General features: G+C 47.7%; 1 protein-coding gene across 14 annotated transcripts in view; it reads left to right on the top strand.

Moving 5' to 3' along the window:
* The first annotated feature begins 127 nt into the window (after positions 1-127).
* LOC110473259 (protocadherin-15) overlaps positions 128-20,710 on the top strand; it is a 632,634-nt gene continuing 612,051 nt past the window's right edge. For 8 of the 14 annotated variants that reach the window (XM_085583140.1, XM_085583129.1, XM_085583144.1 and 5 more), the window contains exon 1: positions 1,951-2,073. The gene's annotated coding sequence lies outside the window, so the exon portion shown is untranslated. Of the gene's footprint in view, positions 274-416; positions 807-1,950; positions 2,074-2,721; positions 20,278-20,710 lie in introns of those variants that run through there. The other 6 variants (XM_085583141.1, XM_085583131.1, XM_085583143.1 and 3 more) reach the window with 4 other exon arrangements.

The following is a 20,710-nucleotide window of genomic DNA, read 5'->3' as shown; positions in this document are numbered from 1 at the left end:
TCTCTCTGTTCCAGCGAAGTTTGCGGCGTTTTCCCCTCCCTGGCAAGCCAAACCCCGCGGGTGCGCGGGGCCAGCGGGGAGCGCGGAGGTGAGGAAGAGGAGGCGCTGATGGACGAGGCGGGGAGGGGAGGAAGGAAGGCAGGGAGGAGGGCGAGCGGCCGGAGCCTGCGGCTGCAGTTCGCCGTCCCTCCGAGCCGCGGCGGGGGCACACTCCGCCCGCGTTTGGCGAGCGCGGCTCCCGAGCGGGGCAAGGCGGAGGCAGCCGAGGAGGAGGTGAGGACACGGGTACCGGGGATGGGATGGGATGGGATGGGATGGGATGGGATGGGATGGGATGGGATGGGATGGGGGACCCCCACCGGGACAGCCCGAGCTGCGGGAGCCGCGCTGAGCGGCTGCGGGAGGCAGCGAAGCCGCTCGCCCCAAGCCGCTCGGTGGCTCCTGGCCGCGGCTTGTGGCCACCAGCGCCACCGCGGTGAGGGTCTCCGAGGGGTGCGTGCTGCTACGCGGCGTCTTGAATGAAAGCAGCATCCCGCTGCCCTCGGATCAAACTCGCTGCTCCTGGACGAATTTCCGGAGTGTTAGAGCTCCTCGGGACTCTGGAGACCCAGCGAGTCCTTCTGAAGGCTGGGATTGGTTATTGGGATTCCAAAGGAATTAGCAGGGTCCTCTGAAAATACCTGGGGAAGAAAAGATTTTACTCGGCTTCCCGGCAGAAAATGTGTGGTTCCTGAGTCTACGCTGACGTTTGGATTTGAGAGGATATTGAGATACGCGGGATTTACATGGTCATCTTCACGTGAAAGGTCAGGAGTGATTATTTTCCTTTTTAAAAGGTTTGACAGACAGATGTTGGTGGTTCTGCTGGTGGGGTTGCCCGCAGAAGTGTGAGGGAGGCGCACAGGTGAACCCAATAAAGGGGCTTGAAGGCAAGAGGGGAGGGGAGTTTGGTGTAATTAAAAGGACAAATTCGCGTTTTGTATTCTCTCAAGTAAGGAAAAACTCTCTTCCGAGAGAGCAAGCCTGTCCTGCCCGGGCTGGAGCTGAGCGGAGGGGGTAGGGTGAAGCGGTGAACATTTGCGTTTGAAACCAGCAGCGCTTTAGCTGCCGCTCACTTCTGAGAGGTCCTTTCCTTGTATGGGCCTGAATCAACGCGGAGTTTGTTTATTAGAAACGAAGGTTTGTGCTGCCTTAGGGTAACACCGAGGGTTTTCCCCCTCGGGGTCTCCGGTGCTCCGGCAGTGAGCGCGGTGGGCCGGGTTTGTGCGGGATGCTCTCAAGAGCCGGCGGCGGGGCTGACCCGCCGCGCACACCGGGCACCCAACAGGTCCCCGCGGTGTTGATTCGCCACCTGAAACTTCGCACGCCGAGACACTGAGCCTCCGAGGAAACAGGCCTACAGGTGGCATTTGGGGACCAGGCATCAGCAGCAAGCACAGCCCCGGCAGCGGTGCGCGCCGCTCCGGAGTTGGGCTCGCTGAGTGCCGCTTTGCCGGAGGTTCCTTCCCGGCGCCGCGGAGCATCTCCCGCTCGGGCGGGCTGGGAGCGCAGCGCAGCCGCGGCTGGAGGGAGGCAGAGGGGGAAGGAGCGGCCCTGGAGCCCCCGGCCCGCTCCGCCCTGGCCGTGGGGCGAGGCGGGCGGCGCGGCTGCCAGGGAGTTGGCTGCGCTATCCCGGAGGACTGGCTGCCGGGGAGGCAGCGATGCCCGGAGCCCTCGCGAACGCTTGCTGCCTTCTTTCTCCCCCTCACTCCCCCCCACCCCGCTCCTCCCTCCCTCCCTTCCTGCATTTTTTTTCGCTCTCGCCGATGCGGGGAGGCGGGCACGAGCCGCGGCTCCGCAGCGCAGCAGCGCTTTCCCCGCGCCGGAGCCGCGGCCGCGCCGGGCGGGCAGCGGCGGCCGCGCTCCCCCCGCCCCTGCGCAGGCAGCGCCGCAGCCGCGCTGGCCCCGGCGGGCGGAGCGGCGCCGCCGCTGCCCCCGCGCCCGCACGGAGCCCGCGGGCCTCGCTGCCACAGGGCGGCGGCCCCCGGCCCGTCCCGCTGCCCGGCGCGGCCGAAAGTTTCCCGGCGGAAGGGGGTAAGTCGGGGGCGACGGAGGGATGCGCAGGCGGGGGGATGCCGGAGCTGCCCCGCCGCGGCTCCTCGGGCTCAGCCCGAGGCTCCCACCCCGCCGGGGAGAGGGCAGGGCTCCGCGGCCGGAGCCGGGAGAGCCTCCTCCAGCGAGGCTAGATACCCATCTCCTCCTCCCCTTCCCCATCGGTCCCTGTCGCCAAGCAGAGGAGAGACGGTGACCTCAACTACTGTGGTGTCGCTTTGAGATGCGGGGTTAATTTGCGAGGGCCAGTAGTGGCTGAAATGCAGCGCTCAGACTTTAATATCTGCATATGGTAATGGTAAAAGAAAGGAACCCGTTAGTATTCCGCTCCTGTAATACTTGGCGCGGGAGAGCCTGCTGCTCAATCTCGTTTCCCAGCTCCTCTGGGGGAAGCGGAGTGGTGCTGGGTGCCTTCCCCGCTGCCTCCTCCCCAGTGCCTCAGCCCTCCAGGCATCGGGGGAGTCCTGAGGAGGGGGAGACGGGAAGATCCTTGCCTTGCAGCCGCAAAGCTGCGGAGAGGCACCTTCCAGGGCTCGGGAACGCTCTGGGAGTGGGATTACGGCAGGAATCAGCAGGGTAACCCCCGTGCCCGGCTCCTGGCAGGTGATGTGACTCTGCTGCGCACCTTTTACACGCCCCAGTGATTTTATCGATCCCCGTGGCTGATGCGATCCCCGTGTTTGAAATGTTGTGCGAACTTGAGGGATGTGCGGTGAGGTCAGCCGCGGGGGCTGGAGCCTCAGCGCTGGGATTACCTCGGGAAGAGCAGCACCGAGGTGTGGGTGGTGTCATCTGGGGGCACACCCCGGGAGAGGCAGGAGCCGGCTTCCCATCCCCTCTGCGTGTTTCGGCAGTGGCCATTAATGATGATTGGATGTTAATTCGGAGGGAGGGGTGTGGTAATCGAAGGGGTTTTTGGATGCAAATCAGTGCCCGTTGACTCATTTGAGCCCCGCCGAGGTGTGGGGGGAAGCCCTTGTGTTCGCTAGGCGGGCTGCTCCCACTCCCATCATCAAAAGTTAAGGTGGAAACATTTCCGTGTCTGTTCCCACCCACCCACCCCCCGACGGGAGGAGGTTCGTGACATATAAATTTCTCAGACTGCTCTTTGGGCTGTCTGCGTGTTAAGCAAATACGTTTCTCACCTCGACTGAGAACAGTTTTGCTCTCTGATGAGTGGAAACTGGGGAAAAAGAGACATTTAAAAATAAAATCAGACTGCATGGCTGGAGTGGTAAAGCAAATGTTCTCGAGATCCCACGTAGCAAGCTGGGGGTGAATGCAAACTGTTCCTGCCGTGTAACTTTTCCCAATTCAGTTCTGCCTGAGAGATGCGATCTCCTCCTGCCTCGCAGCAGAGCCCGGTCCGCATGGAGCGCGGAACGGGAGCGAGGATGCTTTTGGATGCTTTTGGATGCTTTTCCCAGCGCCCTGAAGGGGCACCGGGAGCGTGCTGGCGCTGCCGCAGGGGTGACAGCCTTGGCACACGCGGAGCCCGGCACCTACAGCAGCCGCACGGGAGCCCACCCTGCTCTCGGCTTTCTGGTGTGTCAAAGCTTTGCGAAATTTGAGGCAGATTCCTCCCAAATCGAGGGCTACTGGCTCTCCCCTCTTGCTTCAGCTGCCGTGGATGTGGCAGGTCCCCTTCTGTCACCCTCGGTGTCTGGAGGTGGCACGTGCTTAATTGTCAGGGGAATGACCGTGAGCAGGCAAAGGGACACTTAAATCGGGCTTGCTCTCGTTTTTATTCAAAGCTTCACGTGCAGCCTTTCGCAGCCTGCTTTTTCTTTAACTTCTCAATGATAACATGAGCTCATATCTGGAAAAGTGTTAGAGTATCCAATTCCTCCGGCAAAATGGGAATGGTTGGTAGAGCAACCTGCTAAACACCTCCAAAAGTGAGCGCTTAGCTCAGCGTGCGTTCTGCAGCAGAAGAGGTTCGGTCAGCTTTGTTGAGACCACGGTTATCACTCATTCCTCCAGCAGTGAAGCATTAAATCAGCTGTGTAAATGAGCTGCTCGGATCTGGGCTCTGCTGCTTTGTACAGGGATGGAATCCTGAAGCACCAGGTGTTGAGCTGCTGCCGAGTGCCCTGGGCTTGGTGGCTGTTTGGGACAGCTCTGCTGCAGTGCTGGGTGGGCATTAGCTGTAGACTGAAGCTTTGTGCTTCAGAAGCTGCCACAGGACTGATTCAGGGATACAGAGCTTTGGGCATGGACATCAGACAGGAGTTAGAACATGGCTTGAGTTCTTTTCCCTCAATTTACAATCTAAATTTCTGTAAATTCCTATGTATTGCTCCCAGACGCTTCAGGAACCACATTTTTACTTGGTGTTTCACATCCTTAAAACGTGGTCTCCCTCGTTTGTACTCCCTTCCTTCTTCCCATGCCTTAGCAGCCTGAAATCCATGGAGATTTACCCCTGAACCCTGGGATTTAAGTACTTTGTTAATAGCTTCAAATGAGGGAAATAAGTTGTTAAAACTCTGCTCCTGGTTAGCAAGCAGCTGAAGGAAATGAAACCAGTAGCTTTGCACTTATCCTTTCATGGCTTTAGTAAACTTCTGGTAGCAATTCAGCCTTAGTTAGTCTAAATGCTCTCAAACAGGAAAATAACATGAACAGTAGCATCCCTTTTTTTTTTTTTTTTTTTTTTTTTTTTTGTTTATTTTATATTTGTGTCTGCATATGGGCCTCTGTCCAGCCAAGCCAATCTGAAAATCGGAAAATAGTAAAATCTGGTCTTAGTTCTGTTTTGACAGCAAGTATGATACCAAACCTTTTAATTTGGCGAAGAGAACCTTTTTACCCATGAAGGTTCTTTTTGGATCTTCTTCATTCGAGCTTGAAGCAAACTTAACAAACTTCTGACAAAATGAAGCACTGGAGCTTTTTGTGTGTGAACCAGCAGTTTTTCTCTTAAACTCAGAGTGCACAGACGAAAACTGATCTGTTAGCCAATTAATTATTTACTTCTTGGTATTTGTATCATGTGGAGGGATAACGGAAAGCTTGAAATCTGGATCAAGCCAAAATGCTGCTTGAGAATTAAACCCAAGTTTGCTTGTTCTGTCCTATTAATAGTTTATAAATTCAGTGTCTGAACCACAGAAAACAGTAGTTAAAGTGGCAAGGATTATTGCTCAAAATCCTGCAATCAGAGCTTGCTGTTTTAATTAAAAATAACTAATCAACTGATTGATGAAGGGAAAAAAAGTGCCTTGCAGGTATATATTAATTTTGCTGCTACCAGAGGATTCTATGTGATGCATTTGTTGATGTGAAGCCTTTTGGGGGAAGAAACATTGAGTGCCTGAAAAGCTTGTGCAAGCACAGCAGAGCAGGCTTCTGGGAGGGGAGATGCTCCTGCAGCTCTCCATGCTTAGGTGATTTATTACAAGAGACTTGACAATCAGGACTAACTCAGCAGCAGTGGGAAGTGGGTTTTTTGGCAGTTCAGGCAGTGGGTGTGATCCCCTGGCAGTGGCTCAGGGTGTCCCTGAGCTGTTAGGGTGACAGGATGTTCTTGGGCTACTACATGTCTGGCTGGACTTTTATTAAGCTATAGCTCCAAACAAGGTGGCACAAATAATTCTGATGGTTGGTGATAAACCTCTGAAGGAAGAGCTAAAGTCACTTAAAAGACTGTCTGTTTTGTACATATAAATCTACTGATCTGACCTCCTTATGGCCCCTCTATGTTGGAATTTGTGGTATTGGTGATTTTGAGATTGTAGAAAGTTTTTGGTTTTTTGATTCGTTGTTAAAGAAGAAGTTATAATTTGTTTGTGTTGGTTTTTAAGGTTGTTTATTTTTGCTTATTTATAATATTTTGTTGTTTTGTTGTAGGTTTGTTTTGTAGGGTAGTGTGTGGGGCTCTGCCTTTTAGTGGGATGTTATAAATATTATATATTAGAAATTGTGTGCTATATTTATAATAATGTGTTAATATTTATTATCTATGTTGAATAATGTGTTCTTAGCTTAAACTAATAGAAAAATGCCAACCCCACAGTGAAACATGGAGGGCATGAAGAAGGAGAAAAAGGACAAGACACACCCAATTTCCTCCATCTTGTCCCCTTTGGACCCCTAATCTAGAATCCTAAAATTTTACTTTTGCACCCGTGCCACACTTAATTATTACTTATATCAAACACTCAGAGCTGGTAATTCATCCTGTAATATTGCAAACTCTTTTCCATGGCCAGAGATCACAGACAGTGTCTCTGGGGGCTCTGTCCAGGGGGGTTCCTGACCCCTGCCAGGGTCCCAGACCTGCCAGGCCACCAGAGGGAAGCTCTGGATTCCCACACCTCAATGCACCCAAAACACACAGCTTTGTGTGTGACAGGGACAAAGGTGTTCTCCCTGGATTCACTTGGGAAGGGACAGCCAGTAGGGAGAAGGGTGATCTACAGCTGGAGTGGGGCTGCAGCTGCCTTGCATCCCTGGGGATTCCCCCATTGGCAGAAATTCGCCCTTGTCAGTGTGATTGCCTCAGTCCTTGGTTAATCCCAGAATCCCAAAGTGGTCTGGAAGAGACCTAAAAGCCATCCAGTGCCACCCTGTGCTGTGGGCAGGGATATCTTCCACTCTCCCAGGCTGTTCCAAGCCCCATCCAACCTGGCCTTGGAGACTTCCAGAGATCCTGGGACAGCCACAAAATGTGAAGGAGCTGCCTTAGAGATTCCAGGGTGCAGCCAAGCCCAGCACTGCTGAACTGGGATGAGCAAGGGAGCCCCTCTGCCTGTGTGGGAAAGGCAGGGGAGGGTGTGAATTGTTTGTTTGGGCTGCATCAGAGGAACTTTGTCTCTGCTGGGAACCTCTAGAACAACTAGAGGTTTGGAGAACAACTAGAGGCACAAACAGATGAGTGGTGAACCAAAGCTGCAGCTGCAGTGACAGCAGAGCTGGGATGAGCCAGATTCTAGTCAGTGGAATCCAGAATCAGATTCCAGATTCAGTCCAGGCTCTCCCACCCTGTGGATGAAAGCCTTGCCTGAGCTGCGCTGGCTTATACTGGGAAATAATGCTCCAGTGCATCGGTGGCATCAAGATTGCAATCTTAGCCTGAAGGTGAACAGAAAAATCTTGGGCTTTCTCCCAGTTTTCCTTGGAACTTCAAACAATCCAAGCTTGCCTGTCCTGGATGACTGCCTGAGGAAGGGCCATGGACTGCTGTCCTTCTCCAGCCTGTTTTGTCTGTCATCAAACAATGCCCTGCAACACAGAAAAAAACAGTTTTGGTTCAAATAAATTCCCTGGAATAGTGCAGTCTGAAGGGCAAGGAAAAAAGAGCAGCAGAGGAAGGTTCAAAGGGAAGAGCCACAAAGGCTGCAGCTGTTTTCTGTCACTGAAGTGCTCCCTTATTTTTTTAAATTTAGTTCATATGCTTCATTTTCTAACCCGAACAAACCATTTGAGGTAGTGAGAGAAGAAAGTGAGGTAAAAAGGCAAAGCTGACTGATTAAAGCTAGTGGAAAGATTTCTGGGAGCAGTTGGGGAAAGATGCAAGGAGAAAAATACTCCTGGTAAAGCATTTTTAGGAGCTATCTCGGTAAGAGTCCTTTCTAAAGTAAAGATTATGCTTAAGAACTGAAATGCTGCTCTGGTTGAAGTGATTTAATTAGTGGGAGACAAACATACAGCCACTGCTTTTACCAGTGCTTGTTATTAATTTGGTGGTTGGACAATCAGATTTGGATAGGAACTTGTGCCTAAAATAGCTTTGTTTTTCCAGAAATACACATTAGCACACATTTCTACTTAAAACTAACACAAATAATTCAGTGTTTAATGGCCTAGGACCCAGGCTGTAAGAAGAAAGGTGTAAATAGCAGTGCCTGAGGATCTGGGAGGGCTGTGTGATGGGGATTGTGCCATGATATGTCCATTTTCCAGACTTCTTATTGTTACTGGGGTGCCTTCCTGCACAGCCAGGTTCTTGCATTCAATTCATCCATGTGCTGATTGCTGGATTTACTTCATTCACTTGATTCCTTCTATCATATTTTAAATAGATAAAAATACTCCTTTGTTTCCCATTCAAAATCTGGTTCAATGTCCAGCTATTGGAGGATTTTGGTGATTTTTCTTTTGGGTGAGAGATACAACTGCAATCTGTTCATTGCATTTCCTGTGGTGCCTTTGACAAAAACATGAATCCTAATTCCGGTGTGAAGAGTAATTTGAATGGCTGATTGCAGCATTTCCAGTTTCCCCCTCTGTATCTGGAGAAGCAGGGCTCCTGTCTCAGCGGGTGCTGTCTTCCACAGGGCACTTCCATGGTTGATTTTGGCAAGAGGGAGAGAACTCCTGTGGTGTGATGGTCTGGGTGTGCTGGGAGCTGTCCCATGGCACTGCTCCACAAGGAGATTTTGAGCTGTGTGCCATCTCCAGCCCCACAAGAGCGTGGAACTCCAGATTTCTCTGATGGCCAAAATTCACAGGCAGCAGTTCCACTGAGATATCACAATATTCCAAACATGGCTGGGAGGACGTTGGGCAGCTCTGTGCTCCCTCCTTGCAGATCTTGCTGTGAACTTGGCCTGTTTGCAGGGTGTTTCCCCAGCCAAGCAAACACCCTGCTCCCATCACAGCTGTGCAAACTTCAGGGATGGATTTTAGAGCATGAGCAGGTGGCACTTGGATTATGGGTTGGAGGTGGGCTTGGCAGGGCTGGATTTGCAGCTGGATTTTGATCTTGGAGGTCTTTTACAGCCAGGATTCTGTGATGATGGTGATTATCATGATTGTGGAGAAAAATAATCTTTTTCTAAAAAGAGAAATCCATTATGGCCTTTTGGGAGTAGGAGAAGAGGCAAACATTGGTGTGGTTCTGATTGAGCTTTCATTAAACTGTTTTTTGAGTGTTTCCTCTCAGTAACAAATATTTGAGTGTGGCTGCACTCCAAAGGTCCCTTCTTGAACACTATGGCAGATCCTTATTCCCAAGATTCTCTCCTGAACAGAACTGTGCTTTACCAAGCAAACTCAGTTTATGGATTATGAAGTTATTGGGTTTTTTCTTCCAGTTTTTACTCTTGGGTAATATCCAAGCTTGAAATAACCTGGGGACCTTTGGTTTCTGGTGGTGTGTTCAACAACACAAAATAACTTGGGGCTTTCTTCTCTGCTCTTATCTGCAAACAGAGATTGCAAGTTTGAGGAAACTGTGAGGCAGCACAGTGGAAGTAATTAGAATATGGTGTATTTAATTTTACTTGTTGCACCTAGAATGAGTGCAAATTAGAAATGAAACCCAAACTCTAATGGAATTAGGCTGTGACACTTCAGTGCCATGTGTATGACAAGGAAAAATGAACAATTTGATGCAGAAGTAGATTGCCACTGAATTTTTTCTTTTTTTTTTTTTTTTTTTGGTTCCTGTCAGAGAATGGGGAGGGAGATATGTGAGCACAAGTTAAATTCAAAGAAGCACTGACTGGTTTCTGAATCCATTTAACTTATGGAGCTTCAAGTTATTTAACATTCACAAATAGGATCTTTAAATCTCTCAAGAGCAGTCTGATCTCTGTTACTCAGATGTCCACTAGAATGAATTTCTTCATAATAATGAAATTGCTGCACTTTTGATAGTCAAGGAGCTTTCCAGGACTCTCATTTTACTTAAGTTGCTGGACTTTTTCCTTTTTAGGTGCCCAAATCAATCATAGAGAAGATGATAATCTTCTTCAGCAGCCTTCCATTGCTACTTTTTCACTTCTTTTTTCAATACTTTCTGAGAGCAATGCCTTTCATTAGAATAAAACTTTCAGTTTATAAAAAAAATCTTTTTAACATAAAATGTGAAACAAGGATATTTGCATAAGTCCATTTACCTGAGGAAGATCTGGATAAATGCACCCAGTAAGTTTCAGATGGTTTTGGTTTTTACAGATATACAGCCTTGAATGAAACAGGTTTCCTGACTGGTGAATGACAGGGCTCATAAAATTCACTTTGTATTTTGAAAAACCCCAGGGAATGAGATCCTGTGAGAACCCAGCTGGAGCAGGAGAGGGGTGCACAGCCCCAGGAATTCCCCAGCAGCCTCTGTGGTGTCCTTGTGCCTGGCAGCCCCCTCGGGAAGCAGAGGAGAGGGGGGAGAGGCTCCTGCTGGATGATGTCTGTCCTCTCTGCAGTTGCTCTGGATTTATCCAGAGCTTTCTGTGGATGAGGGAAGTTCAGCAATGTGGCAGTACAGCAGGAGAGGAGAGCTGGCCACCATTGTGGCCTCTTTTCATCTGGGAAGGAAGCTGGGGGGACTGAAGCTATGGAATAGATGAATCAGGCTGCTCATGAAATTCGTAATAGATGGAGGCTTTGTCCACTGGCACTGCAACCTGCTTCCCTTTCAGCTTTAGTCCTTCCTGATTATAACTTCAAACAGCAGTGAGGCAGTGGAAGACAGTGCCTGCATTGCCTCATTGAAGGGAAAGGACATAGGATTATTGAAATCCCTTAAAAACTCTCTTTTTTTTGGGGGGGGAGGTTACAATTATTTCCCTTAGAGTCTTTGACAATGTTCCTATTCTCATATCTTTGAAGGCAGATTAAAAAAAAAAAAAATTGTCCAACTACTAAGGGAGTCTCAAACCAAAGGGATTCATCCATCAGAAATATGGATGTTATGTCCTCTTGCCCTCCCACAATTTTCAGGATAGTGACAAGTTTATGACTTGGGCTGCCAGCCACAGAGGATGTCATTGAGGGCATGAAATTCCAAGTTCTTTCCAAGGATATCCTTGTATAACTCCTGGGGAAGAAATGAGCAGGTGGTTTTGGTGGCACAACAGGGAACTGTGATGCCAAGGCTACTGCAAAATGAACTGAGTCTTTTGAGCCATGCACATCTGATAAAAGTGAGGACTTTTTGGGTAGAAAAGGATAATTTCAGGGCAATTGCTGGGCTGGTTTGAAAGTAATTCTGAACTGAAACAAGGCTGGCATTGTAGTGCCAGAGGTAGCCCCTGTGTGCTGAGAGGAGGTGGTGGTTTGGTGGGGACGTGTAAAGCTGGAGAGAAAGTGTCATGTAGCTGGATAATTTTTTCTAATCCTAAATTTCCATTGAGTAACCTGAATGTTGCTGTAGAGTTCTTTTGTATGTTTTAGAGCAAAACAAGTTTTTAATTCGGTGTTAAAACCAACAGCTACGGTTCATGGAATCCCAGATTGGTTTGTGTTGGAAGAGACCTTAAATCCCACCCAGTGCCACCCTGCCATGGGCAGGGACACCTCCCACTGTCCCAGGCTGCTCCAAGCCCTGTCCAGCCTGGCCTTGGGCACTGCCAGGGATCCAGGGGCAGCCACAGCTGCTCTGGGCACCCTGTGCCAGGGTCTCATCACCAAAAAATCCTTCCTAAAGTCCAATCTGCTCCTGTCTCTAGACGAATGTCTCTTTCCCCGTGTCAGTAGCATCACCTCGCTCTTGGAACATCGAGGCGGTCTGGGAGATGTCCAGGGTCCTGAAACGGCAGAGCTGAGAGCATCCCTGAGACAGGAACTTCTACCTGAGGTTCGCCAAGAAATGTGTCCAATGGGACTGTGAAATCATGGGAAAAACAGTTCATTTACAAAACAACAGCAACAACAAAAAACAAAAACAACAACAACAAAAAACCGAAAAAAAACCCCCAAAAAACCAAACCCTCCCCCCCCAAAAAACCCCACCAAAAAACACCCAAACACCCACCCCCCAAAAAAAATAAAATAACAAAAAAACCCCACCCCAAACAAAACCAAAACCAAACAAAAAACCAGCTCTGGAGATTGGTTCATTGCAATTATCTGTGTCCCTGTAGCGTCTGCTGGAATTCCGCTTTTTGGGATTTTGTAGGAAACCACCTTTTGTGTCCTGGTACAAGTGAATGAATGCACGTGCTCCAGGTCTTTCTAAGTAGAGAGGCATTTATTTGTAATGCAGAAGAAATGAATTTTTTTTTTTGTATTAAGTGCAGTTGTAGAAAAAGCACACAACATTTTTAATTTTAAGACCGATGTAGATCCATCCTGTCAACCAACATTTGTTTGCAGTTCTTGTACTGTTATATATGATCTTTTAGTAAAATCAATTGCAGCTTAATATTACATGGGAAATTAAGAATAATGAAATCCATCACTGAGGTCCCATTGTGATCAGACAGCCTGAAACTCTTGTTAATGTTTCTGGTTTACTCACAGAAACGCTCTTTCCCTCTCACTCAGCCTCCTGATCAAATTTTAACAGGAGGTTTGACATTTACATGACATTCACATCTGTAGGAACACTGTTTCCTTTTCCCCACTGCTCCGTTTTCTCGGAGTTAACATTCTGCTGGAAGCAGTGAGAAGGATTGCAGAGGGGAGCCAGCAAGAAACGATCACTGTAATAAATTGGTTGTGTTCTCCAGGCTGGTTACAACTATTTCAGCCTTCTGGAAGGGTGGGGAAAAGCTGTAACCCACGAATTGGTGGCAGTTTCTGTGGTGTGATCCAACATATTGCCAGATTGTGGACCCCTTGTTGCTTTTAGCAGAAGGAATTGTGCAGGGTTAGGAATAACTGCTGCTTGCTGGTGGTGTGGATTTGGATGAAGCTGTGGGGCTCAAGAATCTGAGACAGAGCTGGAAATCTGGGATTAGGCTGTAAACCCCTCAGGGAAGGATGGGGGTGGATGATGCCCAGTCTTGCTGAGCTGTCTGGAGACCTTGGAAAGGGGGCAGGGATGAGCCAGGGGCTGTGTTGGGCTCACGGTGTTGAGGAACAATGGGAGCTCCACCAGTACTTCCCATTTTACCTGTTTTTACAGCTATATCCACTCATGAGTGCTTAAATTCTCTCCAGAGCCTCCTAAAAATCATGGAGTCATTTTTAGCTTTGGTTCTGCTCGAATCAGGACTGATAGAGGGCTGTGTGTTCCATGGGCATGCAAGAGTGGATTGGTTTTCATGGAAAATGGGGGCATTCCTGAGCTGGAGACCTTTTGTCACATGCAAAGGAGGAAGGGCATGGAAACCTGGAGGTTTGGATGTGAAATCTGAAGCAGGCACTGAAGGAGTGCAGCTGCCCTGAGCATCACCAATACCAGGCTCAGAAGGATTAATCTACATTGCCATATAAAATAAAGTTTTTTGTTCAGGTGTTTCTATTTCCCCAGTCTGATGGCCACAGCCTTTCTGGGGAGCTGTATGCCAGCCTTGTCCTGCTGAATGCTTTTGAATAACTGGGTATATGATTCAATCTTGTTTTCAATTCCATCATAACAATATCATGTCTGTCAGGTGGATATAGAGGTTGAATTAGCAGCCTCTCTACTTTAAAAAAATGCATCAAAACGGAGCTTCTTAAAACCAAAACTCCATATATTTCCCAGATTACAGGGTATAGAGCTGTTGGCTGTGGTTTGTTCTCCTGTGGTTAGCATGAAACCATTTACACTTTTTAATTGACCCATTCTTATATAATTTCAGGTAGGCCATGGACTTGAAATTTTGTTAAGAATACAAAGTGAGCTTTGCTGGTAGGTCTCAAGATATACAATCAATTCTTTCTTCTCTCTTTTTCAGTCCCATTGCAACATGTAGCAAGTGTATTGCTCCATTGCTGTTATATTTCCTTCCACAGAAAGTAAAAAAAAAAAAACAAAAACAAACAAACCAAAACCTTTGTATACATAGAAGAAGTGTCAGAGCTCCAAGAATTGTCTGCATTGTACAATGGTGTCAGCTGGGAGGTGGTGAAGCACAGTTAATGAATTTTGGACTCTGAAATCAGTTATAATGAGGAGCTCAGAACCTGGAAAATTATTTTTGAGAGCTGTTAGAAACCCAGCACTTCTCACCTGCAAGGCTGGATGTTGACTCCAAGGTAGGCAGGCATGTCTAATGGCAAAAGATTGGTCATTAGGTTTTAATCTGCTGGGATTGATGTGCATCCTGGCTCCTTTGGAAATGGCTGGAATTAGGGAGCAGGAGGTAAAAACTGCATCTTCTCTCTTCAAATATGTTCTTAGGTAGTGGTCCAAAGTCTTGTTCCCCATGTTCTGTGCCATCCCTGCTTTTCGGTGTTGTTGTATCAGCTTCTCCAAAGAGTTGCATTGCTTTTTCAAATAATGCAGGCTTTAGCTTCTTGTTTTGTTCTCGTATAAAAACCTGATTTTTTTACCTTGGGCTTTAAAAATGAACAAAAAAAAAAAGAAAATAAAGAAAACCTAGACCTTCTGCTGTTCTTGCAACAAGATTATGAAAAAGAAAATGTGGAACACTGGCCCAAGACAGCCTTTAAAACAGAACATTTGGCAGGGTCTCTCCAAGAGATCACTTGTTACCAGCCAGCTTCCTGTCCTGGGTTCCTCCAAAGGCATTTCTGATCACCTGTGCCCTACTCCTTGGTAAGCTCTGTTTGCTTTCTGCCTCTCTTGAGTGGTCATTTAGAAAGTAATTTCCTTCAAGTGCTCAAATAAACACGTGGCTTTGTTAAAATTCTCATGGGAATTCAGTGCTTGAGGGGACCATTGAGCCTGCCTGGCTGAACATTCCCTCTCACAAAACAAAGCATGTCATGGGTAATATTCCCTCTTCTCAGCCAAAGGCTGATTGCTCCAATTACTCTGCCTATCTCTTACAATATATGCTTATTTAAGACTCATGTTTTCGTATTTGTTATTGTGCCAGCATTGTCCTTTTGCTGAAGTAGTTTCCTGCCCTTTTTGGTGTCTCCTGCTTCCATAGCCTGTTGTGGACAGAGGGATTATGTTCCTTTTTTTTGCCTGTAGTTTCCCAGAGGGAGCAACCTCTCTCTTGTGAGACCTGCTTTGCTCCCAGCATCATCCAGAGGAGTGAGCTGAGGTTTCATGTGGGACTTGAGGACTTTTTGCGTTTAAGGACTTGTTAAATAGGAAAAAAAAATCTCGGTGCTTTGGAGCTGTGTGGGCAGTATGCAAATGTGCAGTTCCCAGGGATTAAACCAAAAGATTTCCCCTAACATTTGTAGTGAGGAAAGGGCGGCTTCTAAGGGGAGCCTTGAGAGTTCAGCAGGAACAGCCCTGCAGAGACAGGGCAGTGGAGAATGGATTCAAGCTGGAAGAGAGTAGGTCTAGATCAGATATTAGTGGGATGTTCTTCCAGTTCCTCACCATCCTCACAGGGCACAGGGTGCCCAGAGCAGCTGTGGCTGCCCCTGGATACCTGGAAGAGTCCAAGGCCAGGTTGGACAGGACTTGGAGCAGCCTGGGACAGTGGAAGGTGTCCCTGACATGGCAGGGATGGGCTTTAAGGTCCCTTCCAACCCAAACCATTCCATGATTCCAAAGTGCTCCTTAGGGAAGTGCTGGGAAGAGCTGATACCCTCCCTTACCTCTCTCTCCAAACAGCCTGCACCGTGTAGGTACTTTATGGAAAATCTGGGCAACTCTCCTGTCCCCAGCCACCCCAATCTCTGGGTGTGAGGGACAAACCTGTGTCCCTCCTTGGATGAAAGAGGCAGGACCAGTTATGCTGCAGCCTTGCCTGGTTCAGGGCAGTTCAAAGCTTTGGTGTGGGGCAGAGCCTGAGCTGGTGCTGTGACCTGTGCATCCACAAGTGTCTGCTGATAATTCTGTGGGATTTGCTGATGTGGGCATAGATCCATCCCTGCTGGGCTCTTGGGAGAGTTGGCAGGGCTCTGAGCAGGCTTGGTTGTGTGGTGCCACGAGGAAACAGGCCAGCACTGGGCTGGAGGGTGTCTGACCTGGCAGGAAAGCTTCACCTGGTTTGTGCTGGTTTGTGCAGTGTTATTTAGGAATGTTCTGCTGAGCTCCCAGCCCTGCAGCCCAGGTGGTCAGGGCTGGAGCTTGAGCCTGCTCCCGTTGGAATCAGCCTTTAGGGAGGCAGCACCAGGCACTGTGCCCTTTTCCTGGTGCTCTCCTGCAGGATCCTGCTGGCTTTTCCTGAGCACACAGAGCCAGCTGGGGGGGTGTGGGGAAGGAAATTTTCTAGAGCCTCCAACATCTGGAGGCAGGCACAGCTTGGAAGCTCCAGAGGAACAGGGTCAGGTATGACTTTTTATTTGGGTGGACAAGCACCCAACTACTCTCCTCCACACTGCCAGGGTGTTTCTGCAGGCCTGGGGAGCTGTGCTGGAGCCTTTTCCCTTTGCATTTCCATTCTCTTTCCTCTCACACCAGTCCTTCAAGTTCTGTTTTCTCTGGAATATGTCCCCCTTAGGGTGTTGTACCAAATAACATCACTACATTTCCAATGAGGGGACAAACATCACATGAGCTTTGTTTACTGCTGCCTCAGTAGGAGTATTTTGAGAAGCTGATGTATTTGCTGGATGTCTGTGGGTCTTGGAAAGTGAACTCCTCTCATGTTTGCCAGTCCTTCACTGACCTCTGCATCTTTTAGCATGGTCTGTGTGCAGAGGGTTCAGACATACAAACATAGCTGCTCAGAATTTTTTTTTTCACCTATTTTCCCCAACAAAAGCCTGCATTCCCTATGCTGTGACCAATTATATCATTCATGTCTTGAAACAGGTGAGTGTCCTGCAGCAGCAGGATATGCCATGGGAATGGTGGAGCCTTCTGAAGACACAGCCAGTCTGGCTCTGCTGCTTTCAATGCCTCAGATTTGTTCTGTTTCTCTGCCCCTCATTACCACCCATGTACCCTCAATTTCTGGCTAAATTGTGCATCCTTCATAAGGTCCCCCAAAGTTTTTGAGGAACTTTCTGTTTTTAAGACCCTGCTTTTCCCTCCATTCCTCCTCTGGTTGGAATAAATGGCAGAGTAAAGAAAAGTTACCTCAGCTCTGTGTCTGCTGCTCCTCTGGCCTCAGGTTTAGCAGCTCATTTTGCTCCAAGCTCAGCCTTTTGCTGCAGGCCATGGTGACATCCTTCCCTTCGTACCAAGGAGAAGGGGATGGAAGCAAATATCTCCAAGTGGTAACACCACAGAGTGTAGGAGTGTTTTGGTACACGTTCCTCCCCCTAGACTATTATATGGCTATCACCACTAATTTTAATTTTGCTCCAGAGGATTGCATCCAATGAGAGAAGAAGGAATTGAAATTCTAAAAGCAGTGTACATGAAAATAACTTTCACTTCCCCCATTGTACTGGGAGCTATCTTTGGACAACAATGCTGGTGGCTCAACAATTTTGGGGAAAATCTGAATTTAAAAAGCTCTTCCCTGACAGCTGTGCTCAAAGGCAGGCTTGCTCCAGGATGGTAATTCCAGCCTGGCAAATAGGACAGATTGAGGAATACAGGAGCCACAGATCCCTCCTCTTTAATCTACATTACCAGCTAGCATCAGGGTTACCTGGGCCCTTCTCAGCGTCCCCTCAGTTATTGCCTCCAAGAGCCGAGCATTTTCACAACCTTTTCATTTTCTCCATATTTTTAAAACCCCCAAGAAGCAGCGATCAGAAGGAGCATTAACATCAGCTCTGGACTAATGAGGAGCACAGCTCGTGTGCTGGAGGTATTGATTTGCTGAGCTCCAGTTGTGTTTCTCCCTTGAATTCCTCGTGCTCTCCCTTCAGCTGTGCTGGCTGTTTACTCACAGAACACCCGAGTGAGGAGAAGATGAACTGCTGGGATTCTGCTGCTCAGGCATTGATGCATTGCCTCTCCCTTTATGTTCTTTAAATGCCAGAAATCCTCTGCTTTTATTTAGAACATCTTTTTAATCTGTTCTTTCATCCGTGGAGAAAATGAAGAGCTGAGTTCAACAGTTCTTCTTTTTTTTTTTTCACCCCCGAAGGTGTTTCTTTCTCTTCAGGGGCACCTTTCTGGTATGTTCCATCTCTGAGAAGAGAACACAGGCAGAATTAATCCCATATTTGTGTCTGAGGATAAATTCCCCTAGTTTTTTTTGATCAAGAAGTTTCATGTGGGTACTTCATCAGGATTTCTGGGTTTTGAAACAGTCATGAATTTGTCCTGACCTTCATTTTATCTGTGTGACATTAGGAAAGCAAAAGGATCTAAATTAACAGTAACAGTGAATAATGCTGTCTAAATTGAAGAATAAAATGGAAGAGGATAAACCATCAATGAATACACTGGTAAAATGCCCTGAAATAGGCTGCTTACTTTCTTTTTTTGATGTATTGCCTTTTCTGAGCTCAGACAAATACTTATTCCTTAAAAGCAATTTCAGATTCATTTATCCTTGCAACATATAACTTTACCCTGTAACGTCTCTTGTGACTAAACTATTGTTTTGGAGGAGAATATATATAAAAAATAACTTGAAATTTAAACTTTTGCTGCTGCATTGTGAGTTTTTTTGTTTTTTTTTTTTTTGAGGCAGGAGTTGGAGCAAAATGGTTTTATGATGTCTGTGCTAAAGCAGAACCAGCTGCTCCCCCTGTTTCTGCTCCCAGGTCCAGCACTGGGTGGTTTTGATGCCTTTCTTACATTGTATGTGAAACCCAAATGGTGTTAAAGCCTCTCTTTCCACATTAGCCTGTTCCTAAAGCACATTCTTGTCTTAATACTGGGTTAGAGGACAGATTATGGAGAAACTCTGCAGAAAATAGTGTAAATCCTTTGTCAGTCATGTTTTCTGCATAATTTGTTCATACAGTCTTTTGTTTGAATACAGGCTTTTTTTTAATAAACTAGTTCTTAGGATTGCATTTACTTTTTTCCCAAGTTGTGTTGGTGTAGTTTATATAAAGCTGTGGGTGCTGGCTGAGTGCAGTCTTTTGCACTTCTCATCTTGGAATTTAAAAAAAAAATATTAAAATTCTGGTCTTTGACTATGAAATAATTAGAAATTACCCAAAGTTGCTCAGGTTGGAGAAAACTGGTCCATAGGAGGTGTCCCTGGCCATGGCAAAGGGTGGGACTGGATGGGCTGTAAGGTCCCTTCCAACTCAAACCATCTAAGGGTTCTAGAAAAAATAGGCTTTTTAAAGAAGTAACTTATTATTGGTGAGTTCTGTCCTTACTTACATCTCTGTTTCAGGGTGTTCCTTTGCAAAAGATTTGGGAAGAGCCATGATTCTCCATGCTAGGTGTAGAACACTTCCACCTTCTTTATGTGGTTCAGAGAAAGAGAAAAATGCTGCTGATGCTGCTAAGTGTTAGGAGGGACCACAGCACAGGGAAAGGCAATGTAGCAACAAAGAAATTAAGTACAGCTTCAGAAAGTCAAATGTCTTGTTAAGTCTGGGCAGAAATCAATAAGAGCTTTTGAGAATGGTGGTATTGAGCATTCTATTTTGAGAAATACTTGTGTCTCTTAGAAAACCAGAGCAAACGGCTACAGCAGGGATGCAGATGAATTTTGCAGTGACTTTTTTTCTAGCTGTGCACATTGGGAAGTCAGGGATGTCTGTCCTGCTGTGCTCCTCCAGCTGTGCTGGGGTTTCCAGGCACTTCTTGGCACCTTGGCTGGGTGGTTTTGGGGGATGTGTTCCTAATGATCTCTGCAGCTGCCTGGAAGGAGGTTGTGGTGAGGTGGGGTCAGGCTCTTCTGCTGTATCTTGTGAGAGGACAAAAGGAAATGGCTTCAGGTTGTACCAGGGGAGGTTCAGATCAGATACTAGGAAAAAAAAATCACTGAAGGAGTGGTCAGGAATGAATTGCTGGGGGTATTAGTGGAGTCACAAGATGTGGCCCTTGGGGATGTGATTTGGGGATGATGGTGGTGCTGCTGGGGACAGGGTTTGTGACCTCTCTTCCCACCTTGGTGACTCTGACCTGAGCCTGTCTGTGAGCTGTGCTCACCCTGGGCCTCGTGGTGACTTGTCCCCAGGTCCCCAGGCAGGTCACTGCAGCTCCCAGGACCTGCAGGGTCCCCAAGGTCTGGCTGCCCTCCCCCATCCCCATTAGCAGCGCTCTCCTGTTACAGAGAAGTAAATGATCCTGGTTTTTCCATTTTCATTAAGGCTCGGCTGTGACGTCAGGTTTGACGTGGCCCTGGTTGGGAAACGTTGGGTTTGAAGCGCTGGAAGTGCTGATCCTGAGCTGTTCTCCATCTCTCTGCCCTTCTGTCCCTGCTCACACTGGAACTGCTCTGTCTGGGGATTTGGCCAATGCTGCTCTAAGCAGAGAACAGGAGGAAATCCTGGGAAGCAGCTGCATTTTCCCAGTGCCGTGGTTACCCACAGCTGCTGGGTTTGCTGTTTGATGCAGTGGCAGCTCCTCTCTGTGTGGAGGCCCCATCTTCTCGGAAAGAAATGCTCCAGGCTGCAGGAGAGCAAGTAGGTGATTTGAATTTTTGGGTCTCGGTGATGCTCTGTGCCCTTTGTGGGAGGAATATCTCCATGTCTGCAGCAAGGAAACTTGTACTGGGAAATAAGAACAAATTGTGCTGAAGTCAACTGAAATAGGAGTTGGACTTTGTGCCAAATTGCAAACTGTGGGTCTCTCAATCATTCCTCTGCAGAGAGCAGCCTATAACAAAGATTACTTTGCTGTGAGACCCACAGAAAAATATCTGTTCTCTTGCATTTATATCAGTTAATGATACAAATCTGCTGATGGCTGGGAGTATTTATTTGCTGTGAAAAGAACCTGCTTATGTTGCACTGAGCGTCACGGCTGACTAGCAGGTACCAGGCTTGTGCATTAGGGATGTAAATGATCCTGGGACATGCATTATTGACATGTCCCACTTCCAGGAGCGTGGCAACC

The sequence above is a fragment of the Lonchura striata genome, chromosome 6 (assembly GCF_050655825.1).
Source record: "Lonchura striata isolate lonStrDom1 chromosome 6, ASM5065582v1, whole genome shotgun sequence".
NCBI lineage: Eukaryota > Metazoa > Chordata > Aves > Passeriformes > Estrildidae > Lonchura > Lonchura striata.
The sequence above is the reverse complement of the archived record's forward strand: the minus strand, read 5'-3'. Positions and strand labels throughout refer to the sequence as shown.